The sequence below is a fragment of the Vulpes lagopus genome, chromosome X, assembly GCF_018345385.1.
Source record: "Vulpes lagopus strain Blue_001 chromosome X, ASM1834538v1, whole genome shotgun sequence".
In the NCBI taxonomy this organism is placed as follows: Eukaryota; Metazoa; Chordata; class Mammalia; order Carnivora; family Canidae; genus Vulpes; species Vulpes lagopus.
The window spans coordinates 70,778,300-70,800,061 of record NC_054848.1 but is presented as its reverse complement, the minus strand read 5'-3'; the positions used below and the strand labels follow the sequence as shown (position 1 = coordinate 70,800,061).

Below are 21,762 nucleotides of genomic sequence, written 5' to 3'. Positions count from 1 at the left end.
TTCTCAAAAGTAAGCCATCTCAGTAATAAGTGGTGCATTAAGGATTTGAATCTGGGTACCTTTCCCCATTCTCCCACAATACAAAACTATGTATTTAACCACCATGCTATACTGCTTCCCCTGTTACATAAATAAATAAAAATACATAGTAACATAAACTAAGCTCCATAGAGGAATTCAAGAACGATGTGGAAATGCATAGCAGGAAGTGATTCTGAGATTATTAGGCACGATCTCAGAGGGAAGTTAACTTTTGAGTTCCATCTTGAAGTATGGGAAGGATTTCTCAATCTAGAGAGAAGACATTCCAGACAATGAGAATAGCATGAGGAAAGATATAAATGTATCCAGAGTTACCAAAGAACTCTATTATGGGAAAACATAGTTTGAGTATGCAGGGAGATGTAGAGGAAGATAAGACTGTGATAGGTGGCAGAACAGGCCACCTAAAACATGCCTCTTTGACATATGATTGATTTTGAGTTGAAGGCACTTGGAAAAACAGCAAATGTAAGGAGAAGCTTTCTCTGAACTCTCCTTATCTGCTTAATGACAGATCCTCTAAAAGGAACTCCTGTGTTATAAATCTTCCTGGGAGTTTCATCAACCAAGGAAGATTGACTCTTATCAAAGGAAAGTAGGGGTGCCTGGGTGCTTCAGTTGGTGAAGCAGCCAACTCTTGATTTCGGCTCCGGTCATGATCTCAGGGTCCTAGGATCAAGCCCCCTGGCAGGCTCTATGTTCAGTGGGGAGTCTACTTCAGAATTCTCTCTCTCCTTCTGCCCCTCCTCCCACTTACTCTCTCTCTAAATAAATAATCTTTTTTTAAAAAAGGAGAGGAGACTAGAAGTTGACATATGACCCAAACTGTGTCACACACTATCATATCTTCCATTTATTCTTCTATGTTCCTATTCATCTTTCTTAAAAGTCTTTTCCTCTAAGTAGCCTATATCTTCTCTCCCATAAGATGGCATAAAAGCTCTCAAATCTCACCACTTATTTAGGTATCCACTTTTTCCCCCTGTGATGTCCTTGTGTACATCATATTAAGCATTACTAAATCTGTATATCTTTTCTTCCTTTAATCTATTATCAGTTTGTTGTATAGAGCCACCTATCAAACTTAGGAACATATGGCAAGTCTTTTCTTCCCTATACCTGGAAAGGTATTGAATGCATATTAAGGTTCTCAAGTTTTCTTTGAGGCAAGTAATCAATGATTTTTATACAGAGGAGTATCATCTTACTTGTTTGTAGGAACCTAACTGGTAACAGAAGAGTTGTTTGGAAGATGACATATTGAACCATCTATGAAACACGGGGTTCCATACTTGGGCTCTTTGATAACTTGGAGATCAGCCTCTATGAAAACAGTGAGAACTGCAAAGCCAAGGAAAATAGAACAGAGACTTCCTCTCATCTAATACAATCTAGATCACGATGGTACCTTAACAGTGCTCCATTAACATTCTTTTTTTTTTTTAATTTTTATTTATTTATGATAGTCACAGAGAGAGAGAGAGAGAGAGAGAGAGAGAGAGAGAGGCAGAGACATAGGCAGAGGGAGAAGCAGGCTCCATGCACCGGGAGCCCGATGTGGGATTCGATCCCGGGTCTCCAGGATCGTGCCCTGGGCCAAAGGCAGGCGCCAAACCGCTGCGCCACCCAGGGATCCCCTCCATTAACATTCTTATTGATTCAATGAACATGCTCTTGGTCTGAATATGTTTGGCTTTTTTTTTTAAGATTTTATTTATTTATTCATGAAAGACACACAGAGAGAGAGAGGCAGAGACACACGCAGAGGGAGAAGCAGGCTCCATGCAGGGAGCCCAACGAGGGACTCGATCCCGGGACTCCAGGATTACGGCCTGGGCTGAAGGCAGGCGCTGAATCACTGAGACACCCAGGGATCCCTGTTTGGATTTGATACATCCTCAAAATACAGAATAGTCTGGAATTATAACTTTAGCTAGGAGAGAAAAATATCCTATCCCATAGTCTGTGGTAACAGTTCCCAATGACCATAAAAAGTCATTTAACTACAAATGCCAATGATGCAAAATATGTAGTCAGTATGACTTTTGGCAAAGGGTATGTCCCTGAGGAATTGACTTTTATTGTTTTGGGGAGTGACAGAGTTAGGGTATAAAGGACCTTAAGACATAATATTATAGACTCAACAATAACTATATATAGTTATGAAATTAATTAGAAATGATGCCAAGTATCTGCAAATAACTGTTTCTCATCATTACTGTACACTGTTTTTTTATTTTTAAATTTTTACTATACCAGGTACTTCTGCTATATCTGCTGCTGCTTTGGAATGAATGTCTAGGTATTTGGGACTGATTTCTCACTGTAAAATAGTTCTTTGAATTCTTTGGGCATTTTATTATCATTTTTTTACATTTGTTTTAATATGGTCCATTTCAGGTTTGGGGATTCTTGTACTGAATTATAGATAGTTTCTAATAATGCATTTTCAGTCCAAGTTGTAGTTTCAAATTCAGCTGATAATGCTTTGCCATTTATTTATCTTTCCTTAACTAAAATCACCAACGTGGTAAAGAAGTGGCAACAAAAAGGGAAAAGTCTGCCAAACAAAATTTACTCATAAAGAGCCAAATCTGTATATTTGAAAGACCTATGAATTGACAGAGATTTCATGCCTTTTTTCCATGGCAGAGTAACCTGTAGGATTCATGTCTCCCATTGCAAAATAAGCAACTAGAATGGAGATTCTTTAAAGTTACTACCAGCTGTAAATAATGCTAGATTCTTTAAGTATTCAGGTAAAATGGAAGCACTAATATGAGAAAAAGTGAATACTTTGATTTCTTTAATGGAAATACTTGAATATATTATTTAAATTAGTTGTATGTTTTACAGTAAGCCTTCCTATTCTAGATTGAGGGTAAATGATAGTTAAAGTAATTTTTGCACATCTTTTGTATGTCCTGTGATCTCTAAAACAGGGTTAAAGGATCAAATAAGTACATGGCAACATCATCCTAAATTTTACCTATAATAAACTATCATAAAGACAGGCATAATACTCGAATGTAAAAAAAAAATGGCTTTGAAATATACTTCGTATTTCTAACCTGATTGCTTATCGAGGACTCTTACTTGTTTACAATCTGGGCTGTCACTCCTGACATTAAATTTGCTACTCCCAATTCCCTGAGCTTTGAAGATATATATTCATTTATCAGAATGCATTCATGCCATCACCTTATATGAACTTTCTTTAGATGTTCATGTAACCCTAACCATAACCCTAATCTCGTCCTCACTTACTAAAAATTTTTACAAGGTTGAAAACAAGTGCATTTCAGGATATAAGGAGCACTAATCTAATAGTATCTTCATCATGGAAGCAAAACATTTCAGAATATTTCCCTCAGTTTAGTCAATATGGTAATAGCTTATTCTGGACTGACCCTGAGCCAGAATGTCCACTAGGAAAATTTTATTCTTGTTAGAATTTTTTTAGACAGATAATTTTTGCAACATATTTCTTATGCTTTTAAACAACTCTTCATTTAATTTTTAAGATTTTCTATGTATACATTTATGTGTATATGTATATGTGACTATACATGGATATATATAAGAATTTATTGATTTTACTGCATCCCTAATAGATGCTATGCTTTTTCTAACATCAATTTAATGTATGTTTTAAGTATGAAATCACATTCTTTAATTCTGAAAGGCATTTTTAGATGCTATATGTGGAAGAAGTTTTTGAAATACAGTGGTATTACTTCCTGAGAATGCATTCCTTTTTTTCTTTCTTTTGTTTGAAAGATAAATTATGCCCTGTGAAATTTTTCTGCTTGAGGAAAAGAAACAATAACCAAATACCTTCAGTAGTGTTCAGTTAGTGATATGGATATAAACTAGGTTTGCAAATCTATCTTTACTGTGTTTGCTGTCTATAGGTATTTTTGACATCTCAAAAAATTACATGATCTTAGGAACCATATATATGTTTCTCTTTTTTTTGAAATCAAACATTTAATATTTTAATTAAGTTGTGTCAATACAATTTTTCAAGCAAGTGCCAACTGGAAGACCAGGCGTAGGGATTCATAAAGGAAACAAATCTTCCAAAAAGCAAAAACACGAAGGTGATTTTCCACTCCAGACACACACAGCAGTTAGTGGCCACAGCAGCACCAGTTGGCCAGTGTTAATCCGATTACCGAGTGTTTACCACATCATCAATTTTCAGAATGCTCTGGATGGTTTCAGTCGCTAGAGTCAGTGCACTGACTGAAACCAACAAAGGCTGGACAACCAGTTCCTCCAAAATGTTGGAAATATCACCCTTTCAGACATTAATACTGGTAATTTTTTCTCCTTGGGCATGCTGGTTTCCTTGTTCTGTTTACTGTAGAAATGGGAATCAGGCCAGCATTTTCAGCTAGTGTAGATGGAATGGCTTCCATAGCATCTGCAAAAGCATGATTGCAGTAGGATTCCATGCCACGCATTGTTCGTGAATATTCAGTTAACCGCAGGGCCAATTCTATCTCTGGAGTACCACCTCCTGCCATAAGAGCTCTCTTCTTCACTAAACAGCAAATAACACATAGGGCATCATGAATGGAGCGCTCAGCTTCTTCAATCATCAATTTGTTAGATCCATGAATAATTGTAACTGTTCTTCCAGGACTTCTACAGCCTGTAATCTTGAACAGTTTGCCATAACCATTTAAATTGACCTCCTCAGCTAACTCGGCTGATCCTAGCATGTCAGCAGTGAATTGGTCAATATGAGCAACTGGCTTGGTTCCAGTGGTCTTACAAATGAATTGAATGTCTTCTCTTTCAACATCCTTAACCACCATAATCTTCATCTTGTTCAGGAAATGTAATGCAAGAAAACATAGAGCATCTCTCAGGATAGACTTCTGTACGAGGAGGACATTAGATCCTATTTTTAATTTTTTAAAATTTAATTTAATTTTTTTTTGTTTTCAAGAATTTTTTTAATAATAAATTTATTTTTATTGGTGTTCAATTTGCCAACATACAGAATAACACCCAGTGCTCATCCCGTCAAGTGCCCCCTTCAGTGGCCATCACCCATTAACCCCTCCCCTGCCCTCCTCCCCTTCCATCATCCCTAGTTCATTTCCCAGAGTTAGGAGTCTTCATGTTCTGTCTCCCTTTCTGATATTTCCTACCCATTTCTTCTCCCTTCCCTTCTATTCCCTTTCACTATTATTTATATTCCCCAAATGAATGAGACCATATGTTTGTCCTTCTCTGATTGACTTATTTCACTCAGCATAATACCCTCTAGTGCCATGGCCACCATGCACATGAGAAAATGCTCTGCATCACTTGCCATCAGGGAAATACAAATCAAAACCACAATGAGATACCACCTCGCACCAGTGAGAATGGGGAAAATTAACAAGGCAGGAAACCACAAATGTTGGAGAGGATGCGGAGAAAAGGGAACTCTCTTACACTGTTGGTGGGAATGTGAACTGGTGCAGCCACTCTGGAAAACTGTGTGGAGGTTCCTCAAAGAGTTAAAAATAGACCTGCCCTATGACCCAGCAATTGCCCTGCTGGGGACTTAGCCAAAGATACAGATGCAATGAAACGCCGGGACACCTGCACCCCTATGTTTCTAGCAGCAATGTCCACAATAGCCAAACTGTGGAAGGAGCCTCGGTGTCCATCGAAAGATGAATGGATAAAGAAGATGTGGCTTATGTTTACATCCTATTTTTAAAATTTGCTTCACTAAATTGAGAATATCGGCTCTCTCCTCCTAAAGTACTCAGTCCATCTGGACATAGTCAGAAACTACTATTTGATTATCCATATGTTTTGAGAGCAGATAAGCAAAACTGTGTAAGCCCAATCTTAGCCTTTGAAACTCTGGATATTCCAGAATTTGCCACTTTTTGAGTAAGTACCAGCCCTTCTACCAGCTCACAGTCATCAATTGCCCCACCAAGTTTCTTAACTATTTTAATATCTCCAAGTTCTACACTAGTAGCAGTGGCTGGGTCAATCACTTTCATCACTGCATTTACACGCATTGGAGAAAGCAGACTTGAATAACTGAGAGACAACTTTTAAGTTCAATGAAGTGGTAGCACTATTTAATAAAGTTTCTCTGTCACTGAGTTCCACAGATTGAGACATGTCAGTCAAGATTTGTATACCCTTTTCTACAGGTTTCTGGAATGACTCAGAAATGATGGTCGGATGAATCCCTTTCTGAAGAAGCTTGGTACAGGAATCTAAGAGAGCCAGGAATGATGACCACTGATGTGGTTGATGCCAACTCCTGCTTCTATAACTTGTGCCTTAGACAGCTCCACCAGCATTCTGGCTGTTGGATGTAACATTTGCATTTGTTTAAGAATGGTGGCACCATCATTTGTAATGATCACATCGTCTTTTCCATCTTGAATCATTTTATCCATTCCTTTTGGTCCAAGGCTTGTTCTAATAGCATCAGCAATAGCTTTGGCCGAGGAATGTTGCTGAAGTGGATCTGGGTCAGCTTGTCATGGTCCTTATAGGCAGTTTTGCTACAGCCACCAGGAGCCTCGGCAAGCACCCTGCTCCGCGGTGCCACGTTCTCAGGCATGGGCAACTTGGCTGGGTCTGCGTGGGCTTGGGAAGGACGGATGGGCACAGATTCCAGTGGGCTGTGGAGTAACAGAACACGCCCACCGCCTTCATGAAGCTTCAGGAACCATGTATGTTTCAATGTCATTGTATTATTAAAAGTCAGCACTTGGGATAAAAAAAGAAAAAGGCAGGATCTCAAAGAGATATTTGTCCTCACATGTTCATTGCAGCATTATTCACAATAGCCAAGAGGTGGAAAGAATCTAAATGTCTATCAATGGATGGGTAAAGAAAATGTGGCATATACATACACCAGGATATTATTCAACCACACAAAAGAAGAAATATGCTATATGCTACAACATAGATGTACCTGGAGGACATTATACTACGTGAAATAAGCCTGACATAGAAGGACAATTACTGCATGATATCACTTATATGAGGTATCCAAAGTAGTCAAAATCATAGAAGCAGAAATTATAATGATGGTTTCAGGAGCTGGGGGAAGGGAAAATGGGGAGATACTATTCAATTGGGCATAGAATTTCAGGCATGTAAGATGAAAAACTTCTAGATGTGTGATACAACATTGTGCTTACAGTTAAGAATACTGTATTTTACTTAAAATTTTGTTAAGAAGATAGATTTCAGGTATTTTTCACCACAGTAATAAAAAGGCAAACTTCTACTTAGATCACAAACTCTCCACACACACACACACACACACACACACACACACACACACACACTCTTAATGAATCCAAATTTTTACTTATCTATCTAAGTAGTCTCAGGGTTCTGTGCCAGTTGAAGTTAGAGGGGTCAGTGACTTTCTCTTTTTCCCCTGGCAATTTAATATTGCATAGGCCTTGCTTAGGAGCCCAGAGGAAGTGTATGTGTGTGTGTCTCCATGTAGAAATGAAGGGAGGAGAGAAAAAGTGCCAGTGGTTGGGCCTAGATAGACTTTGACACTTAAATTTTAGGGCTACTTTGTCAAAAAGGCAAGAGAAGACTTCTAAGTATTCAGCAGAGTAACCCAGGGAACAGCAATGGAGTTAGAGCTATAGCAACAATAAGAATATTCTGTGATTAAGCTGCCCACAAGTAGAGAACCTGGCTGGTTTCCTCCTGTGTGTTCTCTCCTTTGTAACACCCAGGTGCCCAGGAAGACATGTTGATGCCTGAAAATACTGAAAGCAGTCATTGAATGGTCTAAGGAAATTTAGATGCAGAGATAAGCTCCAAATAAATGATAGAACAGGTTATGTATATTAGTGCTCAGTTTAAAGTCTCAAAACAAAATACTCTGTTAATGCACGCTTCTACTGTATATACTTGAATCATTCTGATAAAAGATTTACTGGAGTTTTTAAGTGTGAGTTTTCCTTTTAGCATCTTCATGTATTCTCATTTTAAGTGAGGTATGTAGTTGGGGGGAGTGATTTTCACTCATGTACAAAAAAAAAAAAAATATGTCATTTATCCACAAATGCCCAGGCATTGTCAAGCCATAAGAGCAAAATGTGCCAAAATGTTAGGCAGTTAGTTATTTTTGCATAAAACACACATCTAAACACATATTAACTGAACAGTAAATGGTAGACAAAAGAAAATCAGATTGCAGTGTGGGTGAAACATACCCAATGAGTTCTGTAAAGATGGAAACCTGAGCAAGAGACACCATACTGAGTAGGCAAATGGAATGTCTAATCTGATTTTTTTATCCTTATCACTTTTGATTTATCCTGTCTGTAGAATACATTATTATTTTTATCTTGATGCCTTACAGACATTTTTTGATAGAAGGAGAAAGAATATGTTTATATAGTAATATATCTTGGGAAATACTTAATCTATGAATAAAGATTTTTAATGATGTATAGTGCTTTCTAATATTCATTGGTGAATGAAACTTAATTTAGATAAAAATAATAGACTAGCAAAAATGATGAATATGGCTACATAGTCTAATATGTATAAGAATTATCTTGAACTTATTTTACGAATCAAATAGAATATTTATTCAGCTTATATTTTTCCCAGTCACGATAAAAGTAGGAAATAAGGATAAGTATCTAAAAAGAACATGTGGAAAATAATTTAAATATTTGCACATTTACTACCAATTTAGGACTCTCAGCAAATAAAAAAGACATTTTATTTAGATTGGACTGAAGCTGAGATACATTAAACAAGAGCAATGGCAGATGCTAGATCTAGGGAAAATGATAACCTAATAGTTAAAGAGCTAATGCATTTTTTTAAAGATTTTTTAAATTTATTTATTCATAGAGACAGAGAGAGAGAGGCAGAGACACAGGCAGAGGGAGAAGCAGGCATCATACAGAGAGCCTGATGTGGGACTTGATCCAGGGTCTCCAGGATCACGCCCTGGGCTGCAGGTGGCACTAAACCGCTGCGCCACTGGGGCTGCCCCAGAGCTAATGCATTTTTAGGGCAAGATAATAATATAATTAAAATATACCCAACAATACTACATACCCATATGGTTTGATATTATTACAAAACAGGAAAATACATGCCTCAAAGCTTACAACAGGGAAAAAGAGTGATTGCTTTTGGAGGGGCATCTTTGTTTTCAGATGAGTTAAGAAAGAATGAATTATATGGATTGTTAGGGAAAGGTGTGAAAAATTTCATCTAAAATAAAGGCAATTTAAGTATTAGGAAAATGTCAACCCTGAAAAAGGGTTAAATTAATAAAAAAGAACTTTCTTAAGCCCACAGATACTTGTTTACAAAAATAAAGCCTGTTGAACATGCTTATATTTCAGAACACAGGCACAGAAATTAATTGTAACTACTCAGTTTAGAAGTTGTGGGGAATCTTTCTAAACCAGATTTTCAAATTGTCCAATCAAGCAACCTCCTTCTCCTGTTTACTTTAATCTGCTGCTTCTTTCCTCTTTAAGAAATGACCTAGTTAAAAAAGCAGAGACTCCTTTTTTGTTTGTTTGTTTGTTTTTTAATTAATTTTTATTGGTGTTCAATTTACCAACATACAGAAAAACACCCAGTGCTCATCCCGTCAAGTGTCCGCCTCAGTGCCCGTCACCCCTTCCCCTCCAACACCTGCCCTCCTCCCCTTCCACCACCCCTAGTTTGTTTCCCAGAGTTAGGAGACTTTATGTTCTGTCTCCCTTCCTGATATTTCCCAACATTTCTTTTCCCTTCCTTTATATTCCCTTTCACTACTATTTATATTCCCCAAATGAATGAGAACATACACTGTTTGTCCTTCTCCGATTGACTTATTTCACTCAGCATAATACCCTCCAGAAAGCAGAGACTCCTATTATGAAAACACAAATGCCCTACATACATTGCTCCACAGGACAGGTGTGCATCCATTACCAAGGCCATGAGTGAATCTTTGCTATTGTGATGCTGAGTTTAATGTATGCGCATTTGCCAAGCAGGAGGATATTAATTAATCACAGAGAGCCATTGAATGCAGCTCAGCACAACTGCAGACCACATCTTGCTTTCCATTGATGCCACTTGGCTGAAATTTTAACTGAACAGCAATGTTGTCCTTCCTGAGACTAGGTTTTGTGCTGTTCTGGACAGGCTGAAAATGGTATTGTCACAGCCCATTAAAATTTTCATAGTGGCCATCTCGCAGTCCTAAGAAGCAAGCCAGTTTTGTATGCATAAAAGAAAGTCCCAAGTCCTGGGCAGGTGGGTAGGTGGTTATTTCTGGCTGCAAATTTGCTAAGTTTACTTATTATTTAATAAGTTTCTAAATCTAAATCTGCTTTAATTAGGAGCTTTTTTTCTGAGTTATTTTGATGTTAATAATATATGGCTGTCACATCTCCTTGTACATGTTCCCAAACAGTGATACAAACATTATTAAATCTAATCAGGGTTTATGGAGTATTCCATATGTTACCCACTGTGAATCTATTGAAATGCCATTTTACTGGATAATGTATAAAGGCTGGTATACAGTAGGAATCTCCTTTTGTTCATCTAGTCAAAAAATTTATGAAAAATTTTCCACAGATGGCAGTTGCTTTCAATTTATATTTCACCATATTTAAAAATGAGTATTTTGTTTTTAGACATCTATAAAATGTGTATCTGAATTCACAAAGACTTTTAACACCAGAGTACAATAATTAACTATCCATTGACTAATTTAAAGAACAAAAACAATGCTGCAAATGACTTAGATGAAATAAAGATCATGTTAAAAGGCCTCCTAAGAAGTAGGCATTACAAAGCAGTTAATAAGAAATTGAAAACCAGGCACCACACGACCAATACCTAAAGTAATATTAGGAAGAAAATATAAGCAAAACAAAACAAAACAAAACAAAATGTACTCTTGCCTAAGACTGGGCCACTGCCGTGCATTGCAATGCATGTCCTCCCTGCTCTCTGTTTACAATCAACTAGGAATATTCGGTGTGGCCATTAAAAGAAATTCCAGGGAGGTGGGGCAAGATGGCAGAGGAGTAGGGTCTCCAAGTCACCTGTCCCCACCAACTTACCTAGAAACTTTCAAATCATCCTGAAAACCTACGAATTCGGCCTGAGATTTAAAGAGAACAGCTGGAACGTGACAGAGAGAAGGGTTTTCACTTCTAGCAAGGTAGGAAGGAGGAAAAAAAAAAAAAAGAATCAAGTGGGGGAGGGGCCCCAAGAGGAGCCAAGCTAAGGACAGGTGGTAAAAGCCTCTGGGACAGAAAAGCCGAGTCTGGAGGAAGCACTTTAAAAACCCGCACCAGATTCTTCCCGGACAGAAAGGCACTTAGCAGAGAAAACAGGCAGAATCGCAGGAGGGGCAGTGGAGCCTCCAGTCTCCCAGAGTCACTCAGGGAGTAAGTGTACCAGGGGAGAGTGTGCCACAGACTGTGGGCCCAGCCCGATAAAGGGCTGGAGCACAACCGGCGGAGCCTCAAAAGTTCAAGCGGCGGCTCCGGGTGGAGGGGGCTGCGCCCCGGGAGCGCAATTTCCGCAGTGCAGGCCCGGAATCCCAGAGAGCAAGGGACACAGCCCACGATCTTGAGCTCTCCCCGAGACAGGCAGAGGTGGGAAGGGAACAGGACAGCGAGGACTCTCCTGCCACCGGGCGTCCCCAAACTATGCAGATCAATGAGCCGCCTGCCTGGAGCATCCAGGCCAGTGTGGACCAGAAGACTGTAGTAGGTACTGCAGGGAACTGACTCCAGAGCTGGAGAGCTGGCCGCCGCCAGTGTTGTTGTTCTTCCTTGTGTCACCTGAGCCTGGGACCAAGAGGGGCCACCAGGGAACAGGGGCCTCACAGGATAAACAGCTCCCACTGAGCCCTGTACCTGGCAGGGGGCGGGGAAGCTCCCCCAGGTGCACACACCTGAGAATCAGCACAGCAGGTCCCTCCCCCAGAAGACCAGCTGGAAGGACAGGGGAAAACCAAGTTCTTGACAGAGCAGTGCTGGAAGCTCCAGGGGAAGTCGAGGGCTTTACAGTATATAGAACCAGAGGATACTCCTCCTTTTTTGTTTTTCCAGTACAACTCGGTTTTGTATCAGACTTGAAATTTCCAATTTTTTTCTCTTTTCCCACCCTAACTACAATATTTTACCACCTCTTCATTTTTAAGATTCTTCCTTTCTGACTTTCATATTTCTACAATTACAGGTCCTAGATATATTTTCCACTTCTAGATTCCCTTCAACATACTCTACTTAATTTGGGGGGATATACAAGATATGTTTTTGTTTTGTTTTGTTTTTTGTTGTTTTCTCTTCCTCATTTTGTTCAACAATGATGGAAGTTAATACTATCTAAAATATGACAAGCATGCACCCAGAACCAACTGGTATACCATGCTGCTTCATTCTGTGAGATTCCTAATTCCCATTCTGGCCCCCTCTTTTATGTCATTTATGTTTTGGTGGTCAATGTTGGGGCCATCTACAAGTATTTCTGGAGTATATAAATTTGGGACTGAGCATCTTCTAATATTCAGAACTTAATATAGTCAGCTACAAGAGGATCGACCTCTAGAAACCATCAGGTAGACTACATTCTCCCTTCACTACAACTTCATCACCACCACCATCTCCCCGGCCACCCCTTTTTCTTCTTCCCCGTTCGTTTTACTTTTTCTTTTCTTTTTTCTTTCTATTTTTTTCTCTTCTTCTTTAGGATTCCTGGCCTATTATTTTTACTACTATTTTAGAATGTGTTTTTCACTTTAGTGGTCCTTTGTTTTATTTTGTTCTCATCTTTGTTTTCAATTTCTAATCTCTGACCTCTGTAGAATCATCGAGTGTGAAATTTCCTTAGGTTGTGGTTGATACTCTTGATGCAGCCCGCTCATACAGCCACTCTGCACTGAGAAAAATGACTAGAAAGAAGAACTCACCACAAAAGAAAGAATCAGAAATGGTACTCTATCCCACAGAGTAACAGAATTTGGATTCCAATTCGATGTCAGAAAGCCAATTCAGAACCACAATTATAAAAATACTGGTGGCTCTGGAAAAAAGCATAAAGTATTCAAGTGACTTCATGATGCAGAATTGAGATCTAATCAGCCCGAAATTAAAAATCAATTAAATGAGATGCAATCCAAACTGAAGGTTCTATGGATGAGGGTTAAGGAGGTAGAAGAAAGAGTGAGTGATACAGAACACAAGATAATGGCAAGGAAGGAAGCTGAGTAAAAAGAGAAACACAATTAAAAGACCATGAGGAAAGGTTAAGGGAAATAAATGACAGCTTCAGAAAGAAATATCTGTCTATAATTGCAGCTCCAGAGGGTGCCAAGAGCAACAGGGGGCCAGGAAGCATATTTGAACAAATCATAGTTGAGAACTTCCCTAATTTGGGGAGGGAAACAGGCATTCGATCCAGGAGATAAAGAGGACCCCCCCAAAATCAATAAAAACTGTTCAACACCTCGACATTTAATAGTGAAACTTGCAAATACCAAAGATAAAGAGAAAATCCTTAAAGTAGAAAGAGACAAGATATCCCTAACTTATATGGGGAGAAGTATTACATTAACAGCAGACCTCTCCACAGAGACCTGGCAGGCCAGAAAAGGCTGGCAGGATATATTCAGGGTCCTAAATGAGAAGAACCTGCAGCCAAGAACACTTTATCCAGCAAGGCTCTCATTCAGAATAGAAGGAAAGATAAAGAGAGTCCAAGATAGGCAGAAACTGACAGAATCCGTGACCACCAAATCAGCTCTGCAAGAAATATTAAGGAAGATTCTGTAAAAGAAAGAGGAATCCCAAGGAAATAATCAACAAAAACAGGGACTGAATAGGTATTACGATGACACTAAATTCATATGTTTCAATAGTAACTCTGAACGTGCATGGGTTAATGATCCCATCAAAAGATGCAGGGTTTCAGACTGGATAAAAAAACAAGACCCATCTATTTGCTGTCTAGAAGAAACTCATTTTGGACCTAAGGAAACTTCCAGCCTGAAAATGAAAGGGTGGAGGACCATTTACCATTCCAATGGCCCTCAAAAAAAAGCTGGGGTAGCCATCCTCATATCAGATAAATTAAAGTTTATCCCAAAGACTGTAGTAAGAGATGAAGAGGGACACTATATCATACTTAAAGGGTTTATCCAACAAGAAGACCTAACAACCATGAATATTTATGCCCCTAATGCGGAAGCTGCCAAGTATATCAGTCAATTAATAACCAAAGTAAAGAAATACTTAGATAATAATACACTAATAGTAGGAAACGTCAACACGGGACTTTCAGCAAATGACAGATATTCTAAGCACAACATCTCCAAGGAAACAAGAGCTTTAAGTGATACACTGGATCAGATGGATTTCACAGATATATACAGAACTTTCCACCCAAACGCAAATGAATACACATTCTTCTCAAGTGCACATGGATGTTTCTCTTGAATACACTACATACTGGGTCACAAATCAGGTCTTAACCAATACCAAAATATTGAGACTGTCCCCTGCATGTTTTCAGAGCACAATGCTTTGAAACTAGAACTCAATCACAAGAAGAAATTTGGAAGAAACTCAAGCACATGGAGGTTAAAGAGCATCCTGCTAAAAAATGAAAGGGTCAATGAGGATATTAGAGAATTAAAGAGATTCATGGAAACTAATGATAATGAAGAGACAACCATTCAAAAATCTTGAGATACAGCAAAAGCAATCCTAAGAGGGAAATACATCGCATTAAAAGCATCCCTCAAAAAATTGGAAAAAAGTCAAAAACTCAACTTAACCTTGAACCTAAAGAAATTGGAGAAAGAACAGGAAATAAAAACCTACACCAAATAGAAGAAGAGAGTTAATAAAGATTTGAGCAGAACTCAATGAAATAGAGACTAGAAGAAGTGTAGAACAGATCAACAAACCAGGAGTTGGTGCTTTGAAAGAATTAATAAGATAGATAAACCATCAGCCAGCCTTATTAAAAACAAAAGAGAAAAGACACAAATTAATAAAATCACGAATGAAAAAGGAGAGATCATAACCAATACCAAGGAAATACAAACGATTTTAAAAACATGAGGGGATCCCTGGGTGGCTCAGTGGTTTAGTGCCTGCCTTCGGCCCAGGGTGTGGTCCTGGGGTCCTGGGATCGAGTCCCACATCAGGCTCCCTGCGAGGAGCCTCCTTCTCCCTCTGCCTGTGTCTCTGCCTCCTCTCTCACTCTGTTTCTGTCATGAATAAATAAATAAAATCTTTAAAAGAACAACATATTATGAGCAGCTCTATGCCAATAAATTAGGCAATCTAGAAGAAATGGATGCATTTCTGGAAAACCACAAACTACCAAAACTGGAACAGGAAGAAACAGAAAACCTAAACAGGCTGATAACCAAGGAGGAAATTGAAGCAGTCATCAAAAACTTCCCAAGACACAAAAGTTCAGGGCCAGATGGCTCCCCAGGGGAAATCTATCAAACATTTAAAGAAGAAACAAATCCTATTCTACTAAAGTTGTTAAGAAAGATAGAAAGGGATGGAATATGTCCAAACTCGTTCTATGAGGCCAGCATCACCTTAATTCCAAAACCAGGCAAAGACCCCACCAAAAAGGAGAATTATAGACAAATATCCCTGATGAACACAGATGCAAACATTCTAAACAAGACACTAGCCAATAGGATCCAAGAATACATTAAGATGATTCACCATGACCAAGTGTGATGTGCCCCAGGAGGCAAGGCTGGTTCAACACTCGTGAAGCAATCAATGTGATGGATCATATCAACAAGAGAAAAAACAAGAACCATATGATCCTCTCAAGAGATGCAGAGAAAGCATTTGATAAATACAGCATCCATTCCTGATCAAAACTCTCCAGAGTGTAGGGATAGAAGGAACATTCCTCAGCATCGTAAAAGCCATCTACAAAAAGCCCACAGCAAATATCTTTCTCAATGGGGAAACATTGGGATCCTTTCTCCTAAGATCAGGAACAAGACAGGGATGTCCACTCTTGCCACTGCTATTCAACATAGTACTAGAAGACCTAGCCTCAGCAATTAGGGAACAAAAATAAATAAAAGGCTTTCAAATTGGGAAAGATGAAGTCAAACTCCTTCTCTTTGCAGATGACATGATATTGTACATAGAAAACCCAAAAGACTCCATGACAAGATTGCTAACTCAAACACCTATTTGGCAGCGTGGCAGGATACAAAATTAATGCCCCCAAATCAGTGGCATTTCTGCACACGATCAATGAAATAGAAGAAAGAGAAATTCAGGAGTCCATCCCATTTACAATTGCACCCAAAAGCATAAGATACCTAGGAATAAACCTAACCAAAGAGGTAAAGGATCCATACCCTAAAAAGTACAGAACTCTTTTGAAAGAAATTGAGGAAGACACAAAGAGATCGAAAAATACTCCATGCTCATGGATTGGAAGAATTAGCTTTGTGAAAATGTCAATGCTACCCAGGGCAATTTACACATTTAATGGAATCCCTATAGAAATACCATGGACTTTCTTCAGAGAGTTGGAATAAATCATCTTAAGATTTGTGTGCAATCAGAAAAGACCCTGAATATCCAGGAGAATGTTAAAAAAGAAAACCAGAGCCGGGGGCATTACAAGGCTGGATTTCAAGTGTCTTGCAAAGCTGTGGTCATCAAGACAGTGTGGTACTGGCACAAAAACAGACACATAGATCAATGGAATAGAAGAGAACCCAGAAATGGGAACTCAATTCTATGTTCAACTAATATTTGACGAAGCAGGAAAGATTATCCAGTGGAAAAAGAACAGTCTCTTCAATAAATGATGCTGGGGAAATTGGACAGCCACATGCAGAAAAATGAAACTAGGCCCTTCTTTTACACCATACACAAAGATAAACTCAAAATGGATGAAAGATCTAAATGTGAGACAAGAATCCATCAGAATCCTAGAGGAGAACACAGGCAACACCCTTTTTGAACTTCACTACAGCAACTTCTTGCAACATACATCCATAAAGGCAAGGGAAACAAAAGCAAAAATGAATTATTGGGACTTTATCAAGATAACAAGCTTCTACACAGCAAAAGAAACAGTCAACAAAACTAAAAGGCAACCTACAGAATGGGAGAAGATATTTGCAAATGACCTATCAGACAAAGGGCTAGTATCCAAGATCTATAAGGAACTTATTAAACTCAACAGCAAAGAAACAAACAATCCAGTCATGAAATAGGCAAAAGACATGAACAGAAATTTCACAGAGGAAGACATAGACATGGCCAACATGCACATGAGAAAATGCTCTGCATCACTGGTCATCAGGGAAATACAAATCAAAACCACAATGAGATACCACCTCACAGCAGTGAGAATGGTGAAATTTAACACGACAGGAAACAACAAATGTTGGAGAGAATGTGTAGAAAAGGGAACCCTCTTGCGCTGTTGGTGGGAATGTGAACTGGTGCAGCCACTGTGGAAAACTGTGTGGATGTTCCTCAAAGAGTTAAAAATAGAACTACCGTATGACCCAGCAATTGTGCTGCTGGGGATTTACCCCAAAGATACAGATGCAGTGAAACGGCAGGACAACTGTACCCCAATGTTTATAGCAGCACCTGCACCCCAATGTTTATAGCAGGAATGTCCACAACAGCCAAAATGTGGTAGAAGCCTCAGTGTCCACCAAATGATGAATGTATAAAGAACATGTGGCATACATATACAATGGAATTTTACTCAGTCATTACAAATGACAAATACCCACTATTTGCTTGAAGGTGGATGGAACTGGAGGGTATTATGCTGAGTGAAGTAAGTTAATCAGAGATGGACAAACATATGGTCTCATTCATTTGGGCAATACAAAAAAATAGTGAAAGGGAATAAAGGGGAAAGGAGAGAAAATGAGTGGGAAATATCAGTGAAGGTGAGAGAACACGAGAGTCACCTAGTTCTGGGAAATGAACAAGGGGTAGTGGAAAGAGAGGTGTCTGGGAACGGGGTTACTGGGTAACAGGCACTGAGGGGGGCACTTGATGGGATGAGCACTGGGTGTTATGCTATATGTTGGCAAATGGAACTCCAATTAAGAAATACAAAATAAAATAATAAAAAAATAAAGGTAATTCCAGTCAGATGGTCCTGTATTTCTGATGATGTGTCTATGTATTTTCTCCCTTGAGCAATGCTATCGAGTACATTATGTCTTTAAGAAGCAAAGTTGCAGATGCAGATTCCGCACTAAGAAGGCACATCATGGATTACAATAGATTCTGGTCACTGCTTACATGCATGATGTGAATTTTATAGCTTGTCCATTTGCCTCTTCATTCACAGCCATATGCACAAATGGTGATCATCACTAGGATCACTATCATTAAACTCAAAGTTGAGAGCTATATATGTTTGAGGATAACAATTTACTTGTATAGATTTCCAGCAGTCTCATATAAATGGTTTAATTTATTACTGTCTGAAGAGAGACTACAGAAAAAGCTGATCAGTGGTGTTTTCCTCTGGGTATTGATACATTGGAATCTGAAGCTACACAGGGCTGTTATATTGCATTGTATATAGGTTCTTCGAGATATCTCAAACCTTGGTATTTGAGTGCAACCACCAAAATATGTCTGTTAGATTCGACAGAAATCAAGAAGACTGAGATGTCATCATTAAAAAATGTAAGATATGAAAAGCAAAAAGAAAGTATAAAAGATTTTTAAAATTTATTTTAAAAAGTTTATTGTAGAAAAAAAAAAGTTTATTGTAGTTTATTGTAGTAAGTTTATTGTATCTACTGTGAATGTGGGGTTGACTATTTTGTCATTATACTGATCTTGTGATGCTTTCCAATCACTATGGCATTCTTTTCTAAGATGTTATTTAATGCTAGTAAACTATAAAGGGGTTTCTTCTTTTCTTTCTTTTTTTTTTCAAATATATCCTAAAATACTCTAGAAGTGTGTGATTTCTCTACTATTTACTCTTAAAGTTAAAAGAGGGACATTCAAAGCCTGACAGGCAGGCACTGTTTTTTATAGTCAGCGAAAGGAATTTTATATGAAATGACAGTGCAGTTGCCTCCTCAAATTAAGTGGCACATCTGACTTTTAGCTACATGAAGCATTTATGTGATCCTTTTATTAAAGTTTTCTTTTCAGAAGTAAACAATGCATTGCTTTTCAGGAGTTCCACATCACCCTCTGTTGAAGACTTGCTAGAATCATTAGGGAAAGCAGCTTCCCAAATGCGAATATCACAGAAGCCTCTGAATTACCAGTAGAACACTCATTATCTCTTTAAATATGCTTTACTAAAAGCTGAGTCATATTTAGGCACCAAAGGGTAATTGTTTCCTGTAAAGTTGGTTGTTAGCAGGGTCAAATTATAACATTTAGATGTTGAATACACAAGGTTTGGCCTATAAAGAGCCCCTCTTTTCTGTGCTTGCTTTTTAAGGACTGGGAAGAATTTAAGAATAAATGTTAAAAGACTTCTATTTGCAATGATATATTGTAGGTAACAGCAAATAGAATTGCAAAAGAGCTTGTGCTATTAACAACCTATTTTTTAGTCAGGAAGAAAATCTCTAAGTACCATCTATAATCTAAATTCTAAGTGGTAGGTTTCAATTGAAACAGTTTTTTTCTTCTTAAACAACTAATCAAAATAAGCAAATTGAGTTGGACTCCCAAACCTCTCCAAAACTGTACATATTAAACTAGTGGGCAAAAGTAAGCAATGGTTGCTGGTATGGTTTCTTTCCATATGTCTTTAGGTACACACATGCAATTTTATGCTTCAAGGGGTTAGCGCTTCATAAAAACAGAGAGAAACAGTAATAAAACATACACCAGTGTGCTTCGAAAGTAATTACAAATATGGTCTTTCCCTGTACTCATTTCCTTGCCTTTTGGCATTACCCCTTCTATATCCTATGTGCAACTTCCCCTCTAACTCACAAAATGCACTTTATTTCTTTTGTACTCTAAGCTAAAGAATCATACGCTTAAATTTACAGAAATTGTACCCTAAATAATATTATTAGGCTTCTAAACACATTTTTTAAAAATTGCATTACAATAAGAATAAACTCAGGAGAGCATTGGCTCCAATTCACAAACTATGTAGACCATTTTTGGTTTTGAAAGTACACTTTTATATCTTCCAAAGTGAGATATCTAAACAATACATTTTAATTACGTACAGTGGGATATGTATTTGATGAACACATTAAAATTTGTTACAAGTAAATTTTCAATTCTTTGAGTTTTTGCATTTGATGCTAACATTTGTTAGTCCAAATACTTAAATAAAATTGTATCCTTACAAATGGAGGCACATGTAAATATATTTCTAAAGGTATACATTAGCATATCATTTGTTTGAATATGCCTAAAATCAAAATAATTTCCAATATCATTTTGAATCAAGACTGGAAGCAAGAGGGGCAGGGCAAGATGGTGGAGGGGGAGGGTCCCCAAGTCAACTGTCCCTACCACCTTACCTAGATAACCTTCAAAACATCCTGAAAACCTACGAATTTGGCCTGAGATTTAGAGAATAGCTGGAATGTAACAGAAGAGTTTGCGCTTTTATCAAGGTAGGAAGACAGAAAAACAAATAAATAAAAAAGCATCCAAGGGGGAGGAGCCCCCCAAGGAGCCGGGCTAAGGACCCCCGGCATGTGCCCCCAGGACAGGAAAGCCCAGGCCCAGAGAAGTAGGAGCTTTACTAATCTTCTGGGAGGGAGAGGCGATCACAGGGAGCTCAAGCAGGATCCCAGGAGGGGGCAGTGGAGCCGACAGGTTCCCGGGGTCACTAACAGAGGAACTGCACTCTGGGGGAGAGCGGGCCACACAAATCGGGCAGAACTCCATAAAGGCCAGGAGCAGCTCAGGCGACAGCTCAGGTGGCGGCTCTATGGCGGAGGGGGTTGCACGGCCCTGGGAGTGTGATTCCAGTGGCCCGGGCCCCAGAGCCCAAGGTGTCGGAAGACACAGCCCAGAATCCGGCACTCCCCCCGGGACAGGCGGAAGCTGGGAGGACACAGGTCATCGAGGATGCTCCTGCCTCCAGGTGGCCCCAAACTACGCAGATCAGCACCCTGACCCTGGAGCATCCAGGCCCCTGCAGACTGGGAGACTGTGGAAGTTACTGCGGAAGCTGACTCCAGAGTTGGAGAGCTGGCCGTGGCCACTGATGTTGTTCCTCCTGGTGTCACCTTGTGCCTGGGACTGAGCAGGGCCACCAGAGAGCAGGGGCCTCACAGGATAAACAGCTCCCACAGAACAATGCACCCGGCAGAGGGCAGGGCAGCTCCCCCAGATGAACACACCTGAGAATCAGCAGAGCAGGCCCCTTCCCCAGAAGACCAGCTGGAAGGACAGGGGAAGAGCAAGTTCTTAACCAAGCAGCGCTGGAAAACTCCAGGGAAGTCGAGAGATTTACAGTATATACAATCAGAGGATACCTCTCCTTGTTTTTTTTTTGTTGTTGTTGTTGTTTTTTATTTCTTTGCTTCCCCATTTTCCCCCCTTTTCCTCCCTTTTCCAGTAAAACTTGTTTTTAGCGACTCTGCACTGAGCAAAATAACTAGAAGAACTAACCACAAAACAAAAAATCAGAAATAGTACTCTCTCCCACAAAGTTACAGAATTTGAATTAAAATTTGATGTC

At 39.0% G+C, this 21,762-nt stretch overlaps 1 protein-coding gene and 1 pseudogene across 5 annotated transcripts in view; both read right to left on the bottom strand.

The window, feature by feature from the left end:
• Positions 1-21,762, bottom strand: part of DIAPH2 (diaphanous related formin 2) — a 1,156,455-nt gene that overhangs the window by 287,131 nt on the left and 847,562 nt on the right. The gene's annotated exons all lie outside the window — the stretch shown is intronic.
• On the bottom strand, positions 4,217-8,335 carry LOC121483201 (annotated as a pseudogene).